This window comes from Tupaia chinensis, unplaced genomic scaffold, assembly GCF_000334495.1.
Source record: "Tupaia chinensis unplaced genomic scaffold, TupChi_1.0 Scaffold140508_1, whole genome shotgun sequence".
In the NCBI taxonomy this organism is placed as follows: Eukaryota; Metazoa; Chordata; class Mammalia; order Scandentia; family Tupaiidae; genus Tupaia; species Tupaia belangeri.
Genome location: NW_006200383.1, coordinates 525,119 through 540,783, shown reverse-complemented (window position 1 = coordinate 540,783; position 15,665 = coordinate 525,119). Strand labels below are relative to the sequence as shown.

At 35.6% G+C, this 15,665-nt stretch overlaps 1 pseudogene; it reads left to right on the top strand.

Moving 5' to 3' along the window:
- Positions 1-3,703: 3,703 nt before the first annotated feature.
- Positions 3,704-10,880, top strand: LOC102499288 (high mobility group protein B1 pseudogene; annotated as a pseudogene).
- Positions 10,881-15,665: the final 4,785 nt, after the last annotated feature.

Below are 15,665 nucleotides of genomic sequence, written 5' to 3'. Positions count from 1 at the left end.
TGAGTCCCAGACCTTGTGACTTGCTTTCCCATGTTCTAACTCTCTCTCATCTCTCTCTGATGGGTGCACATGCCCTGTAGCAAATTTTAAAATAATAAATAAAGTAAATAAATAATTTTTTAAAATCCTTCTGAAAATATGGCTAATACTTTTATTTGTAAAAAAACAAAATTATGTTGTGGACGATTCTTGTTTCATCTTGAAGGTTTTTTTGGTTTTTTTTTGAGAGGTTTTCGCTCTAGGGTGCGTGCACACGCCAGACAGACAGAGAGAGACAGAGAGACAGAAAGCGAGAAATCACCCCCCTAGGGGCGATGGCCACGCCGCAATCCCTTCTCCTCCAATTCTCCTTTATGGATCTTGGGCACGCACACACACGCGCCCAGCGTGAGTTTTAAGCCACCGGGTCCGGGACACGAACCACGGTCGACTATGTGGGAGTCCAGCGACATAGCCATTACGCTTACTGCTGGTCCTCGAAGATATTTGTTTTAGGGAGAGATTTTTGCTATAGGTTGTGTGTGCTCGTCAGAGAGACAGAGAGACAGAAAGTAAGAAATCACATCCCAAGGGGGATGACCATGTTGCAAGCCCTTTTCCTGCATTCTCCTCTCAGGGGAATAAACAGTACTGGTCACACACACATGCCCAGGATGAGTTTAAAGCCACCTGGTCTGGAACTCAAACTGCGTAGACTACATGGGAGTCCAGCAACATAACCATTATGCCATCTGCTGGTTCCAAAGACATATACGGATACTAAAAATGATTAACTGAATCTATGCAGCTAGTAATAGGAAATGTGAACTTTTGAATATCTGGCAGGTATATTTTTTAACCAAGTTTTTACTTTAAATTTATATGAGTGTACCAATATTTTTATCTACCCATATATTTCTCTACAAATTAATTCAAAGCTACAAATATTTCTTGAAATATGGTGGGATATTTATTTTATATCTTGATGCTGTGTTATTTATAAACCATTAATCTTATTGATCAGAAGCAAATGAAACAAAGTATTTCTATGTAATAATTTGCCATGGCCTTGAATTTTAAGTTTTAAAGATGAAATTTATAAACTTACTAGTAAGCCCCTTCTGAATGACCCAGTGGTAAGTAACATGTCATAGCCTGCATAGGTTTTTTTATTCATGTTTGTATGGAATAAAGACAGGTTTGTCACTGAATAATTCTGCAGAAGCATCTTTAGTCTTTTATTTATTTTTTAAGAATTTTTTATTATTACTTTTTTAAAATTTGCTATAGGGCATGTGCACTCATATGAGACACACAGAGACTGAGAGAGAAAGACAGAGAGAGAGAAAGAAAGTGAGAAACAAACCACCAGGTCCAGGACTAGAACCGTAGTTGGCCATGTGGGAGTCCAGCATTTCAACCTCCATGTCACCTGTTGGCTTTTAGTCTTTAATCTTTTAGAATTATAGATTAATTCCTATGTTTTTAAAATCTCATAATCGATTTAAAAGATTTCACTTCTTTAAAATTAACAATGTCTAGGTCAGGTTGCAATTAATTAAAACTAGGCATTTATTCTAATTGAATGTATTTGTTTAAGTTTTCTATCTAAAATAATTGAGATGTGTGCTGTGAGCAGTGGACTCATATTAACTATATCATATAAATGCAATGTAACTCATGTCATGGTTGCTTCTGGATAATGCAGGCAATTGTCTATGAAGTGCTGCTAAAGAATTTCTGTGAGTGACAATTTCTGTCTTTTCATTCAAATAAGCTTCTTAATAGACTATTACTCTTGTTTTCTGGAGATATACATCAATAATTTATACAGCATTGCACTCAAAACTGGCCCATCACTTGTTTTTAGCAACACATCTTTCTAGAAATTTAATTATTGAGTAAATTCACAGGATGAGACCAACTAAATATAGAAAATCCCATAATCTCTGTCCCAGAAGAACTGAGGCACCGTTAGTAATAAAGGAGGAAGACTTAAAATATTGATATCTAACAAAACACAGAGCAAAAGTTACAATGCATACAGTAATAAAAATAGCACATTACATTTTCTAAAAAGAACTTTTTACTGGTCTTTCAAATTTGATATAATTGGGCTTTTATCACGTTCTGATCTTTACTACTGATATTCTAAAATCTCATATTTCTCTTCTCTCCCACTGAGATCCACCCTGTCATGTTTTAGTCAGAGGTAATTTTATATTAGGGCTGTAAAATTCTTAAAAATAGCTTTTTTATTATTTATAATCCACAGATCCGTATCAGAGGCATTGTTCAGTGCGGCATATTGACATCTCACATAAGGATGGCTTAAATTATGCTGCGATTATCAATGCTCTACAAAGAGCTGGCTTCAAATCGTTCTAGAAACATCCACAGTAAATATTTCACTATCAACATATGTAGTCAACTGCCTTGAAGTTTGACTTCTTCCCAAAATAATCTTCATGTCATCACAAAAATTTATACTTTTTAAGACATGGACATGAGTGAATTGTCTTCTTTTTTCATTCATAACCATTTCTGTTCTGGCACGGTGAACATTTCAAAAATTAATTGATAGTCGTGGCAAGCTTGTAAGCTGAACATTTCAAAAATTAATTGATAGTCGTGGGAAGCTTGTAAATATTTTCTGATCAGTTATCTGGTGTTGTGCCTTCCAAGATGTTACATCAGATAGATTTCCTAAGATACCTACAGAGACTCGGAAGTCACCAAACAGGATTGTTCAAGGGTAGAGAGCTGTAGACACAACAATACCACAGAGGCTGTCACAGAACACAGCTTTCATCTTACCACAAGCATTCTTGTGTAAAATTTTAAAGCTATGTGAGACTTGGTGATTTCAGTTCACAGAGGCTTAAGATAAAGTTTGTTTTTCCCCACACATAAGAACTTTAATGTGATTTTTTGAGTTTTGGTAAATTTTAAACCTCAAAATAAAATCTTGGAGCTACATGTATGTTTAGGGAAATGTCCATCAGAATTTAACATAACATAATTTAACCTTGAAAATATATATATATATCAGACAATTTATGTGGCAATGTATTTTGATATTTTTAAAATATGAATGCATTTTAATTTCATCAGTTATACTGCCCAAATGATTTTGTGATAACTTTCACTTTTTCATGAGAAAAATTATCTCTTTCTCTCTCTAATTAATGTGAAGCAAGAAATGTCATTTTCTGAGTGGGTATGAGTAAAACTAAAATTTTTGCTTCTTTTCTTCTAAAATGTTATTTGCTTTAGGTGACAATTCAGTAAACAGGCATTTTGGTTTCTTAATATAATGGTTTACATGATTATTTGAAGAAATTATACTAGTTAAATGTCATGTCAGGAAATGTGGAAGAAACTCAGATGAAAATTAGCCTGTAAATAACCTTGTATACTCTCAAAGGAAGCAATTACTACCCGAACACACTTTCAGTGACTACTGGGGTGAACACAATCTTGATCAGTGTGTTGACAGACTGGGATTCATTACAAACTAACCTTCCCGAGAAAGTCACCACAAGATTCTCTGGTGAATCGCTTGTGGTCAGAAAACTATTTGGGTTTCTTATGCAGATAGTTACCCAGCATGTGACCCTAAAACAAATTGCCCCTTCTTCCAGAAGGGAAACTGCCCTGAAATAGATTGCCCATTTATTCACCCACTCTCTAACCGATGCACGCTGATTGAAAATTCCAGGGCATGACTTTTCCTGGAGCTGTCCTCTATCTTAATTTTAGCTGTCCAGAAAAAGACAAGGCATCCAAGGTTTCCCATCCCTGCTCTTCAGTCCCCACAGAAACTGCTGTCATTGTGTTACTTTCTGCTGGCCAGGCAGGTATGAGGCTTCCACTGAGGTGAATGTTAAAGCAGCCACATGGGTCAGCTGGCAGATGGAGAAAAGGACAGGGGAGGGTGAAACGGTGCATGCTTTTTAAAAAGACAGCAACCATGGGGTCACACATGTGCCGCTGGTTGATCTGACATGCAATACTGATGGTTGTTTGATAGAATTTAAAAGTAAGGGGTTGTAAAAATTATCTTGTCCAGTTCAATATTTACAGATAATTTTATAGGGTGTTCCGACATTATTTCAATAGCCTAACTAAAACTTTCTCTGAAGATCCGACAAAGGTATAGTTATTGTATCCTAAGCAACCAATCTCATTTTGTAAAAATAATTTATGAGAACTGTGAAATTCTTGACAAATCATTTATGTGAAACTAACAGAAACTAGGGCATGAAGAAAAAATACAGGAGGAGATAAAGTTAGAAATCAAGAAAATGTTGGATAAACAGACTCATAATGTACTCATTAAATGTGGTCTATGAACTCTGAGGAAAGAGTAATTCCAGAAAGGATAACTTTCCTTGGGTTAGACACTAACTCTTCAGCATAATATGACTTATGCTATTTTCCAATACGAGAAAGGGAAATACAATCTCCAGTATCCAACTGTTTTTCAAACATTAAGATCTCTATGTAAGATATGTCATGCTTTTAGAAACACAAACATTTAACCTTGATGACAAAAGTTATTTCTGAGCCAGGTTGATTCTTAATTCTCTGTAGTTTGGCTAACAAATGGATTCAATAATATTGTCTCCGACCCAGGTGACTCTGACATTGCTTTTATGCATAGGCAAAGAACCAGACTCAAAATCTAATTCCCTAGAAAACTCTCATCTAAAGTGACCCAAGTTACCACATTTTCACTCTTTCAAGGAAGAACATCGAAACCAACACAATCACACTGAACATCCTCAGAAGGCAGAATTTACAGAATAAGACATGAATGTTTCCACCAAAAATTGCATAGAGAGAAGCCAACACAGCCAACATTTGGAGACCACTTGAAGGCATTTAGAGACAAAATATTTTTTCACAGGGAGACAGTATATTCAGCTGTTATCAAACATCAACTCATCTGTCCTTGTTTCAATCAGAGTTATAGAAACAAAACAAAACAAAAACGGAACTATCAAGAGGGAGATAGCAAGAGATGTCTTACAGAAACTGACTGTAGTTTTCTGCATTAATAGTAAAGAACAAACCTAAACCAGGAATAGAAGACTCAGTCACTGCCTGTGTAGTATGGGTATGCTAGGTTTCTAGCTAGAAAAAGGAAACAGACAAAGAAAAAGAAGTGAGAATGTAGCCAAGAGAAGAAAAGACTGGGAATCTAAAGTGAATTCAGTATTTGATGGGGGAAAATAACATTTTAACACATTGGTTAGTATGTTTTTGTTTCCTGTGATTTTTATTGCCCTTATTTCATTTTTATTCACTGCTTCTTCCATCATTCAATCCAAATCCAGAAATATCCATTGCATTGGAGATTAGTTACAAAATTCCTGGTCTGTGACTATAGAAGCCAAGGTTTAAATGAAAAATTCAGAAGAAAAACCAACTGCCAGGGACAATTTTCTTCAAGACTCCCCTCAGACTCCAAGGTTAGTTAAAACTTGCATGAGGATGAGGAAAAGAGCAGAAGAGAGAGTGATAAAGGAGTGGAAAATGGAGTTGGGAGCTTGGTAGGACAATGGCTATCACCCCGAGTTCTAACTCCTCTGAGATCTAGAAGGGGAGAAATGATACATAGTTAAGAGAATCTTTCAATAGAAGGACCTGTGTTTTGCACTTCATCAGATCTGCCATAGGTTAGGATGACTGTGTAAAAGAGAAAAAAGAAGAACCAGCAGGTGGCATGATGGGTAAAGGCACTGGATTCCCACATGGTTGACTGTGGTTTGAGTTCTGGACCTGACAGCTTGCTTTCTCGCTCTTTCTCTCTCTCTCTGGTCAAATTTTAAAAAACGACAATAATAATAAATGGAATTAAATAAATAAATAATTCTTCAAAGAAGAGGAAAAATAATTTTCTCATCTTAAATGAGAAAGATCAGAAGAAACCTATAAATAAGAGAACTGAGACCATCTCATAGCATATGGACTAAGACTCTCATAACATGTTATAAATGAGCATAATATTCTCAAAGTAGAGGAGACTCATTTGTTTTGGATAAATTAATAGTGATGATGAGAAATGACCCTGCCTTGCTTACTGCTTTGTTATTTGTTGCCCCAGAACAAATTTTATCTCAAATGTTGTCCCTGCTATCAACAGTCATAGGACATTATGGCTCATGTCCTTATCACCTCACTCTATAGCTTACAAAATATGTTCACCATAGACTACTCTAAAACTTGTTCAAAGTTTGGTCCTGGAATGTTTAATTAGATGCCCTAATCACTCCATAATTCAAATATTATAAAATAGCTATATTATGGGATCACAGTAAGGTAAATTCATGTACACTTTTTTTTTTCCCCTAGAGGAAGCGATATCTGCAGGAACTCTCAGATTGCATATGCTGTAAGTAAGTTAGTTGCATGTCTTTGAGTGATAAAGGCTTGACAACATATAAGCCTTGGACTTTGAACTATAACTCAATGACATGTTATTGCCAAACCTTACCTGTTCATCTTCTAGCTGATGCACTGACTTATCTTAACAAGAACTGTTATACCCTACTCCAAGTTTGCATCACTGGGAAGTCATAACCAAGGAGACCCAACATTGTTGAAACTCTTAGTTCCTCACCCTGAATGGCAGATTTGGATTGCCTGTGGGTTTGCAGCTGATATATAACCTCTGCCTCACTCAAGCATATTGTTAGTCCATAGCCCTGAGTGCAGAAATAATTGACAACCCACTCCATCTCCTTCTGTATAAGCCTACAGGGCATAGTCATCCACGTTGAATAACTGCTAGGTGACTGCTTCAAATATTGCAGGCTTCTACTGAATCCTGCTCAAGGGCAAGAACTTTCTGGAGAAGGAAAAGGAAATCTTTATACCAGTGTTCAAGTTTCTGGTTGCATCCCTGATCAGCACTACAGAAAAAAGACTGAATATTCTAAAACCAGGAGACAAACTCATCTAAACCCACTGGACATAGACAATAGAAAAGTGAAGCTATGCATATGTTCAATAGCTTTTTGTCTGGGTAGTTGCAGATATATGACGTGTTTTTGTTTTTAAAGAAGTCATGTACAAAGAGAACTACAAGACAGGCAGGAAAGCAACCTTTCTGATAACATTTTCTCTTTTCAAATGTTTTCTAAATTGTAGAAATATTTTGCCATGGACATAACATTCTTGTATTGTTATTGTTCACTATGTTAGTTATCTATTGGTACAGCAAAAAAATCCCAATGCTTAATGATTTAATATACTATTGCTCACATTTCTGAGGGTGCCAAGTTCACTTGCGTGACTCCTGTTTAGGGTGTTTCACATGATTGCAGCCACATGATGGGTGAGGCTGATGTCCTTTGAAGACTTCTTCACTTATGTGTCTAGTACCTATGTAGGGAAGGATAGAAATATTGGAGACTGGAGGAGATTTCCATCCCCTTCCACTGGGTCTGTCCATGTGGGTAGCTCGAGTTTTCTTAGAACATAAAATCTTCAATGTAGTTGGACTTCTCATCTGATGCCTATAAAAACTCTTCTTTGAAAAGAAAGGAGCTGCCAATCTCTTGAGACCTGAGTGTACAAATGGAAGCAAAGTCACTAATGTAATATCATTTTGTCTAAAATAGTCAAACTCTGTCTATATTAGAAGGGAGAGGTCTTTTAGTCTTGATAGAAGGAATGAAAAAAAAAAGTGGCATTTTAACCTACTCTAGCGACAGTAGCAGACAAAACATTTTTTCCATTTATATATTTTGCATTTAAAGTGCTAGTTAATGATCCCTAATGATTAATCATGATCTTCAGTGAGTTTCATATGCAAATACTTTATGTGACCTGTGTGTGATTGGAGCATTGTAGGTTATAATAGGCTGAAGTTACTTTGACATAACTCATCAGTAAGGTCATCTACAATATTCATTCAAAGAGCACAGATTCAAGTAAACATTCTTGTAGTGCAATAGTATCATGTCCATTATATATTTTACATAATGTTAGTAGATTTCCATTTGCTTCTAGTAAATATTAGATAACATCAAGTTCAATGAATTCCATAATATGAAATGCAACAAATCATAATCTCTCCCTTTAAAAATGGATAGAAATCAGGCATAAATATATTTATGTTGCATAGTTATCCAAACCATGTTTGTATCACTCACACAGAAACATTTTCAAACATAATCAAACTGTATCCATAAAATATATTTGGCTGCAAATAACAATCACCAAATATCAATGATTTATATAAAGACATGTAATTATTTTTGATAATAAGAAGTTTAAAGATTTGTCATTCCAGAGTGGTGCCAATGATATCATTACTGATACTGGATTCCATAATTGATTTCTCTGTCCTTTTCAACATGTCCATTTTTCTTCCTTAGTTTTCTCACTCCATAATCACAAAATGGCTTTCACCACACAAGGCATCTTTATCATCTTCTGCATTCCATATCAGAAAAATTAAATGAGCAAAAGAAGTTTCAATGTCAGTTAAGATAAATCTTCTCAGAAGCCTCTAGTAGGTATCTCATTTTCACAGACCAAAACTAGAACATATGTTCATCCTAAGTCAGAATCAAACCTTGTTTTCACTCAGTTAAAGAGGCTTGTGCTTGATACAATCTCTTTAATGAAACTTTAAAAATAAATTATATTATACTTTCTGATTTACATATAATCATTGCATTTCTTTGTGGGGTATAGTGTAGTTTTTCAAAACATGTCTACAGTGTGCAACAATTAAGTCAAGGAAACAAACATATTTACCACCCCCAACACTTGTCCTTACTTTGTGTCTTTCACATTTGAAAATTGCTCTGCTGGCTATTTGGAAATATATTGGGTTGTCAGAAAAGGCATGACTTATTTTTCTACACAAAAATGCATAATGACTTTTCTAAGAACCCAATGTTTAAATTGACACCAATGTTCTTCACTGTATTGTGCTATACTGTTCAATAATCATTACACTTGCTTACATGCACTCTTGTATCTATTCATCAAGGTCTCCCTCCCCCTCCCACCTGCTACCCCTTTTGCTACTGGTATCCATCATTACATTGTTTACTATTTTCTTTTTTTTTTTTTTAGGTTTTTGCCATATGACACATGCATAGAGAGACAAAGACAGTGAGAGGGAAAGTGAGAAATTACCCCCAGAGAGGATAGCACTACTGAAATCCCTTCTCCTCCATTTTCCTCCTGGGAGTTTGAGCACACATGTACATGCACTCAGAATGAATCTCAAGCCACCAGGTTCAGGACTTGAACTATGCTCTACTATGTGGGAGTCCTGCACCCTAACTACCAGGCCACCTGTTGGCCCCCACATTCTCTACTTCTAAGCAGTTGAGTTTCTTATCTATTGCTAATGAATGAGGACAAGTAATATTTGCCAACTGAGGACACATAGTATTCATCTTTCACAGCCTGGCTTATTTCATTTAGCATGATTTCTTCTAAGTTCATCCATTTTGAAATGCAATTGTCATTTTTCAAATGACAAATATCAAAGCAAAACATATAAATGGCCAGCAAATATATGAAAAAAAAAAATGTGAGTTAAAAGCACATAGCAATATCACTTCATTTCAGTTAGAGTGACCATTCCCAAATAAAACTTAAAAATAAAAAATAGGAGCCAGCAAATGGTATAGTGGTTAAAGTGCTGTATTCCCACATGGCCAACTGTGGTTTCAGTCCCAGACCTGATGGCTTGAAAATCATGCTGAGCATGAGTCCATGTGTGCCCAAAATCCCACAAGAAGAGTGAAGAAGGAATTGGTGAGACCATCCCCTGTGAGGGGTGATTTTTTACTTTCCTTTCCCTGTCTCTGCCTCTCTCCAGCGAGCACATGAGCCACACAGCAAAACCTTAAAAATAAATTAATTAGTTACGGGTCATTAGGTGGTGTATTGGTTAAGGGTGCCCACATGACCGACCATGATTTGAGTCCTGAACCTGGCAGCTTGCTTTCTCTCTCTCTCCTCTCTCTCTTTCTCCCTCTCACTCTGTCCCTCTAAATATATGAAGTTAAATAAAATAACTCTTTTAAAAAGTAATTAATTAAAATTAAAAATAAGAAGTGCTCCCCTGGCTCCTGCTCTCACAGCCATTGCAGTACATTGAGATCTATAGCGATAGCACAGGGCAAGTGAGATCTGGATGGGCACTGGAACACTCTGTGTCTCACAGAGGAAAGATAACTAAATATAAGCAAAGGAGATGCTAAGAAGCTCAGAGGGAAAATATTATCATATGAATTCTGTGTGCAAACTTGCTGGGAGGAGCAACAGAAGCACCCAGATGCTTCAGTCAACTTCTCAGAGTTTTCTAAGAAGTGCTTAGAAAGGTGGAAGACCATGTCTGCTAAAGAAAAAGGAAAAGTTGAAGATATGGCAGAGGTTGACAAGTCTTGTTATGAAAGAGAATGCAAACCTATATTCCTCTTAAAAAGAAAACAAAAAAGAAGCCCAAGGATCTCAACGCACCTGAGAGAGACCCCCGTCAGCCATTTTCTTGTTCTGTTCTTAGTGATCACCCCAAAATCAAAGAACAGCATGGCCTACCCATTGGTGATGTTGCAAAGAAACAGAGAGAGATGCGAAATAACATTGCTGCAGATGACAACCACTCATGAAAAGAAGACTGCTAACCTGAAAGAAAACTGTGAAAAGAATATTGCATATTGAGCTAAAGGAAAAGCTGATGCAGTAAAAAAAGGGGAGGGGGAGTTGTCAAGGCTGAAAAGATCAACAAAGAGAAGGAAGAGGAGGAAGATGAGGGAGATAAAGATGAGGAAGAGGAGGAAGATGAAGAGGTTAAAGATGAAGATGAAGATGAATATGCTGGTTCTATCCAAGTGTTATTTTCTTGTCTATACAGCATTTAACCTCCATGTACACAACTCACTTCCTTTTAAGAAAAAAAAAAAAACTGAAATGAACTGCTGTGTAAGTTTTGTTTTTAAACTGTTCTTTGAATAGTTAATCACTACCAAACGTGTCGTTAGATATCCCTGTGCCGGTGGTATTTTCAATAACCACTAACCTTGTCTCATACAGTATCGGGATTGTAAATAGGTATGAAAATTTCAAGCAAGTTATTGTTGGTGTACAGCACAAATTAGTTACATATGGAGGAAGTGTCATCTTTAGTTGCTTCTGATGCAGCTTATACAAAATAATTGTTCTGTTAACTGAATACCACTCTGTAATTTAAAAAAAATAATAAAGTTACAGCTGTTTTGTTGATATTCTGAATGCTTCTAAGTAAATACAATATTTTTATTAGGGAAAAAACTGCTATCAAGGCTGTGGAGGAAGGGAAACCCTTACAGACTGCTGGTAGAACTATAAATCAGAATAGCCACTATGGAAAATAATATGGAGGATCCAAAAAAAAGAAAAAAGAAAAGAAACTAGAACTAGACCTACCCTGTAATCCAGTAATCCCACTATAAACATCCGAAGAATAGGAAAGAAATACGTCAAAATATATCTGTACCTCCATGTTTATTGCAACATTACTCAGCATAGTGAAGATATAGAGTCAACCTAAATGCCCTACAACTGATGGGAAATTTGGTAGAGATACACAATGAAAACCTAGTCTACCATAAAAAAGGATGAATTCTTAATTGAGATTTTGTTAGCAATGGTAAATGAGACAACCGCTTTTATAGGCAATGAATATCTATATAGTGAGTACTCAGTATGTTTGTATTACAAAATGATGTCTTTTTAACACAGTTTCCAATGAAGGCAGTGTTTTTCTATGACATAATCTTATCTATGTTAGTACTATCTCTAAGTGGTATGTCTTAGTTTTACCAAGCTAGAATTGTCAGCTCCCTATAAAGGAGACATTTAGAAGTTATGTGAATAAAAATATAAATTGATGAATTATTTGCATACCATTTCTATTAACTTAGTGAAATATATTTAGTAAATTACAAATAGTTTCCAAAAGCCTAAAATCATTTAGACTAATTGGTACATCATACAATCTAACTGACAGACTTCTATAACCAAAGTGTAATTTCTGAGAGTGGTCTAATTTTATTTTCTTCATGTTAGATGCAAACTAAGACATATAGGGTAGTCTAACACAAATACAATGCCCATAATACTCCAGACTGGTAAACCTTTGGGCTTTGTGTCCTTAGGATTGAGTGGGCAGGGTACAACATTTAAAGGGTAGAATGCCAAGTTTTTAAAAATTTTTGAGAGGTTTTTGCTATAGGACATGTATGCTCACTGGAGAGACAGAAAGAGACAGAAAGCAAGAAATCACCCTCCGGGCAGATGGTCAAACTGCAGTCCCTTCTCCTCCATTATCCTCTTGGGATCTTGGCAAGAAAGCACACATTTACCCGGCATGAGTTTTAAGCCACCAGGTCCAGGATTTGAACCATGGTCAACTGTGTGAGAGTCCAGTGACATAACCATTATGCCATCTGCTGGTTCTAAATGCCAAATATTTTAATATGGCATATAGATTTTTATATATTGAAAATAAAATTAAATCTAGATTTATTTTCAAGAATGCTATAAAACTCTTGGAAGTTCAAATGGTAATGAGATTATTCAATAAAAAAATTAAGAGGCTAACATCTATATGTTATGAGTTAGTGAAACAGATTGACTCATTTTTCATATAACTGATGAGCAAGAGAGAGAAAAAATTATTGGACTATTTTAACAGGAATAACATGGAATTTGAATCAAGTAAATTATACTTTGCACATTAGGAAGCATTTTTAATTGATAAAACTGGCTTACAGAAAATACTGAAAACTCCATAAACTATTTCTCAAAGAAATGATCACGTGGGGGGGAGGGGACTTTCACAACAGGGGATTTTTAAATTAACCTTAGTTTTTTTCTTTCTCCCTCTCCTTATTTCTAATCTGAAGAACTGTGGCCTTATTTACATAAAACTTCAAGCAATATAAAGGTTTTAAGAAGGTAGACATTTGACAGAAGCTAATGAAGCCAAACTCTCACTCTAGGGATATCCCCAGAATTTGATTGCCAAGCCCTCAGCATTTGTATCTTTGCTTCACTTGGGGGTTTGAGGAGGCTCTAAGCAGGATCTGTTGACCAGCAGGCTGACAGAATGCTAAATATGCAGAGTGAACACAACACATCCCTTTTTTCAAGTTGTACCTAGCACGCTTAATCCTCAATTCTCTTCTGCCTCCATGTGCAGCAGAAATGGTTGATAATTAATTTCTGCCACCCTCGAGACACATGCAGCCCTCAATGCCCCAAGGCAACTGCACATGCACTTTGCAAATCTTACCAACTGTCCTGGGCAGCCTAAGAAGAAAACTCAGAGTGAAGGGCTGGCTTCAAACACTGCAGGGATCATCCTGGCTCAAGACTTTCATGAATGACATTTGAACAGCAGTGACTGATTATGATCCAGGGCAGCAGATCTGTCCTGAATGAACCACAGGTGTTCTACTTGGGGGAAAAGAAGGGAAGGAGATGGTGGAACACATGGCACACTGGTAACGCATTATCACTGTTAAGCTGGCATCTATGTGGTAAGTACATCGCATGTAATATCAAAAAGCCTGGTAATAAGTGTAAGTGTTCATACTTTACCTTTAAACACATTACATAAATCGATAACTTCATTTAGACTAAATAATGTCACAGAAGAAATTATGTTGGCCCACAAATAAAAGTAAATTTCATGAAGACATGAATGCCAATTACTTAATTATTTCAATGATTGATAGGATCATTGGTTTATAATAAAATTAATAGGATCATTGGTTTATAATAAAGATATATATTAATAACTGAATTTGATTATTTTTGTGTTTGGGCAGACTGCAACAAAATCTGTTTTAGTTGATTGCTAAAATTGTTAAACTATTATAACCAACAGAGTAATCATTTGTTGTAATCATTTGATAATTTTATTAAATACAACAAAATTAAAATAGGTAAAGGACAGAAAGATATTTATGAAAATATCATTTACTATAAGATATTTGCAGAAATTAGGATTAAATAGGAAAAAGATTATGAACTAGATTTTATAAATTATTTATTTACTTTTATTTATTATCATTACTTTTATTTCTAAATCTGCACTCACCAGAGAAAGACAGAGAGAGAAGGAAGGTGAGAAAGGAAGCCACCAAGTCTGGGACTTGTAACTGCAGTCAGCCATGTGGGAGTCTTGTCCCTTAATCATCACCATGCCACCTGCTGGTCCATGAATTAGATTTTTTTAAAGTAAGATTTGTTATAAATTTAAGGAAAGAGTTTAAATGTCCATTTGGTGAACATTCTCCAAAGCTAATTTAACAATGCAGTCTTTTTGTACACAAAAATTTCATTATTCATAGCCAATTATATCTTGAAAACGAAGAGTCAAATGTTCTTTCCCTCTACCAATAAACATCAGGAGTGTCTAATTAAATAAACCCTGACCCAGAATCCATAAGTCACTTCTATTTCTGCATTTCTAGCTATTTGTAATTCAGGGGGAAAAAAAATCAATTAGCTTTCTTGAATTTTGGTTTTTCATCATTTTCTTTAACTATCTTTGTTGATTTATTCTATAAGCAAGAAAGATACAGAGATAGAGAAGGAAAGGGAGACAGAGAGTGAGAGAAAGAGAAAGAGAGAGAATCTCCAATAGAGTCTCGATGTCACAGTATACTCCAGCAAAAAACATCAGGAGTGTCTAATTAAATAAACCCTGACCCAGAATCCATAAGTCACTTCTATTTCTGCATTTCTAGCTATTTGTAATTCAGGGGGAAAAAAAATCAATTAGCTTTCTTGAATTTTGGTTTTTCATCATTTTCTTTAACTATCTTTGTTGATTTATTCTATAAGCAAGAAAGATACAGAGATAGAGAAGGAAAGGGAGACAGAGAGTGAGAGAAAGAGAAAGAGAGAGAATCTCCAATAGAGTCTCGATGTCACAGTATACTCCAGCTTCAGCCAGTCTCATATCATGGGACATATATGGCTGGTGTACTCTTAGAGGTCTCTGGACATGAATGCAGAACCTTCTCATGTGGGTCAGCCTTGCAACATTGCATTTTACCACTAAGCCACCATTCAGCCCCACCTGGCATTTTAAAGAACGAGAGATGGATCAAATAAATTTTCCATCCATATGCCAGGAACTCAAGAAAGACTTTAGACAGTAACTAATTTAACAGTCATACATACAAAAAATAAATACATTGGGTAAGTATGATTCCTATTCTTACCATAAATCTAAGGAAATTAAGACTTAAATAATTTAAACAAATTGTTCATGATGACAAAATTCAAAGTCACACAGCTGGAATGACCTTTAAATTCCCTCCTACTCCACCATTATAATTGAAGAATACAACTTGAATTAAAATATAGAATTTAAATCCTAAAATTAATGTAAATTTTAAACCTTGAATTTAAATACAACTTGAATTTAAATGAACTGTAACCCCTGTGTATACAAACACAATCTCCACAGCAAAGAATGATCTTTAGGATCTGTGCTGTGAAATTTATGGAAACTATTTCCATAGTTTCAACACCTATAATGCCAACACAGCACCCAACTGAGTAGAACTATGCCCATCACCACCCATGATTTTAATCTAAGTAATTTTAAACGCCATTATCTACTTAAAACCTAGCCATAACTATAAAGT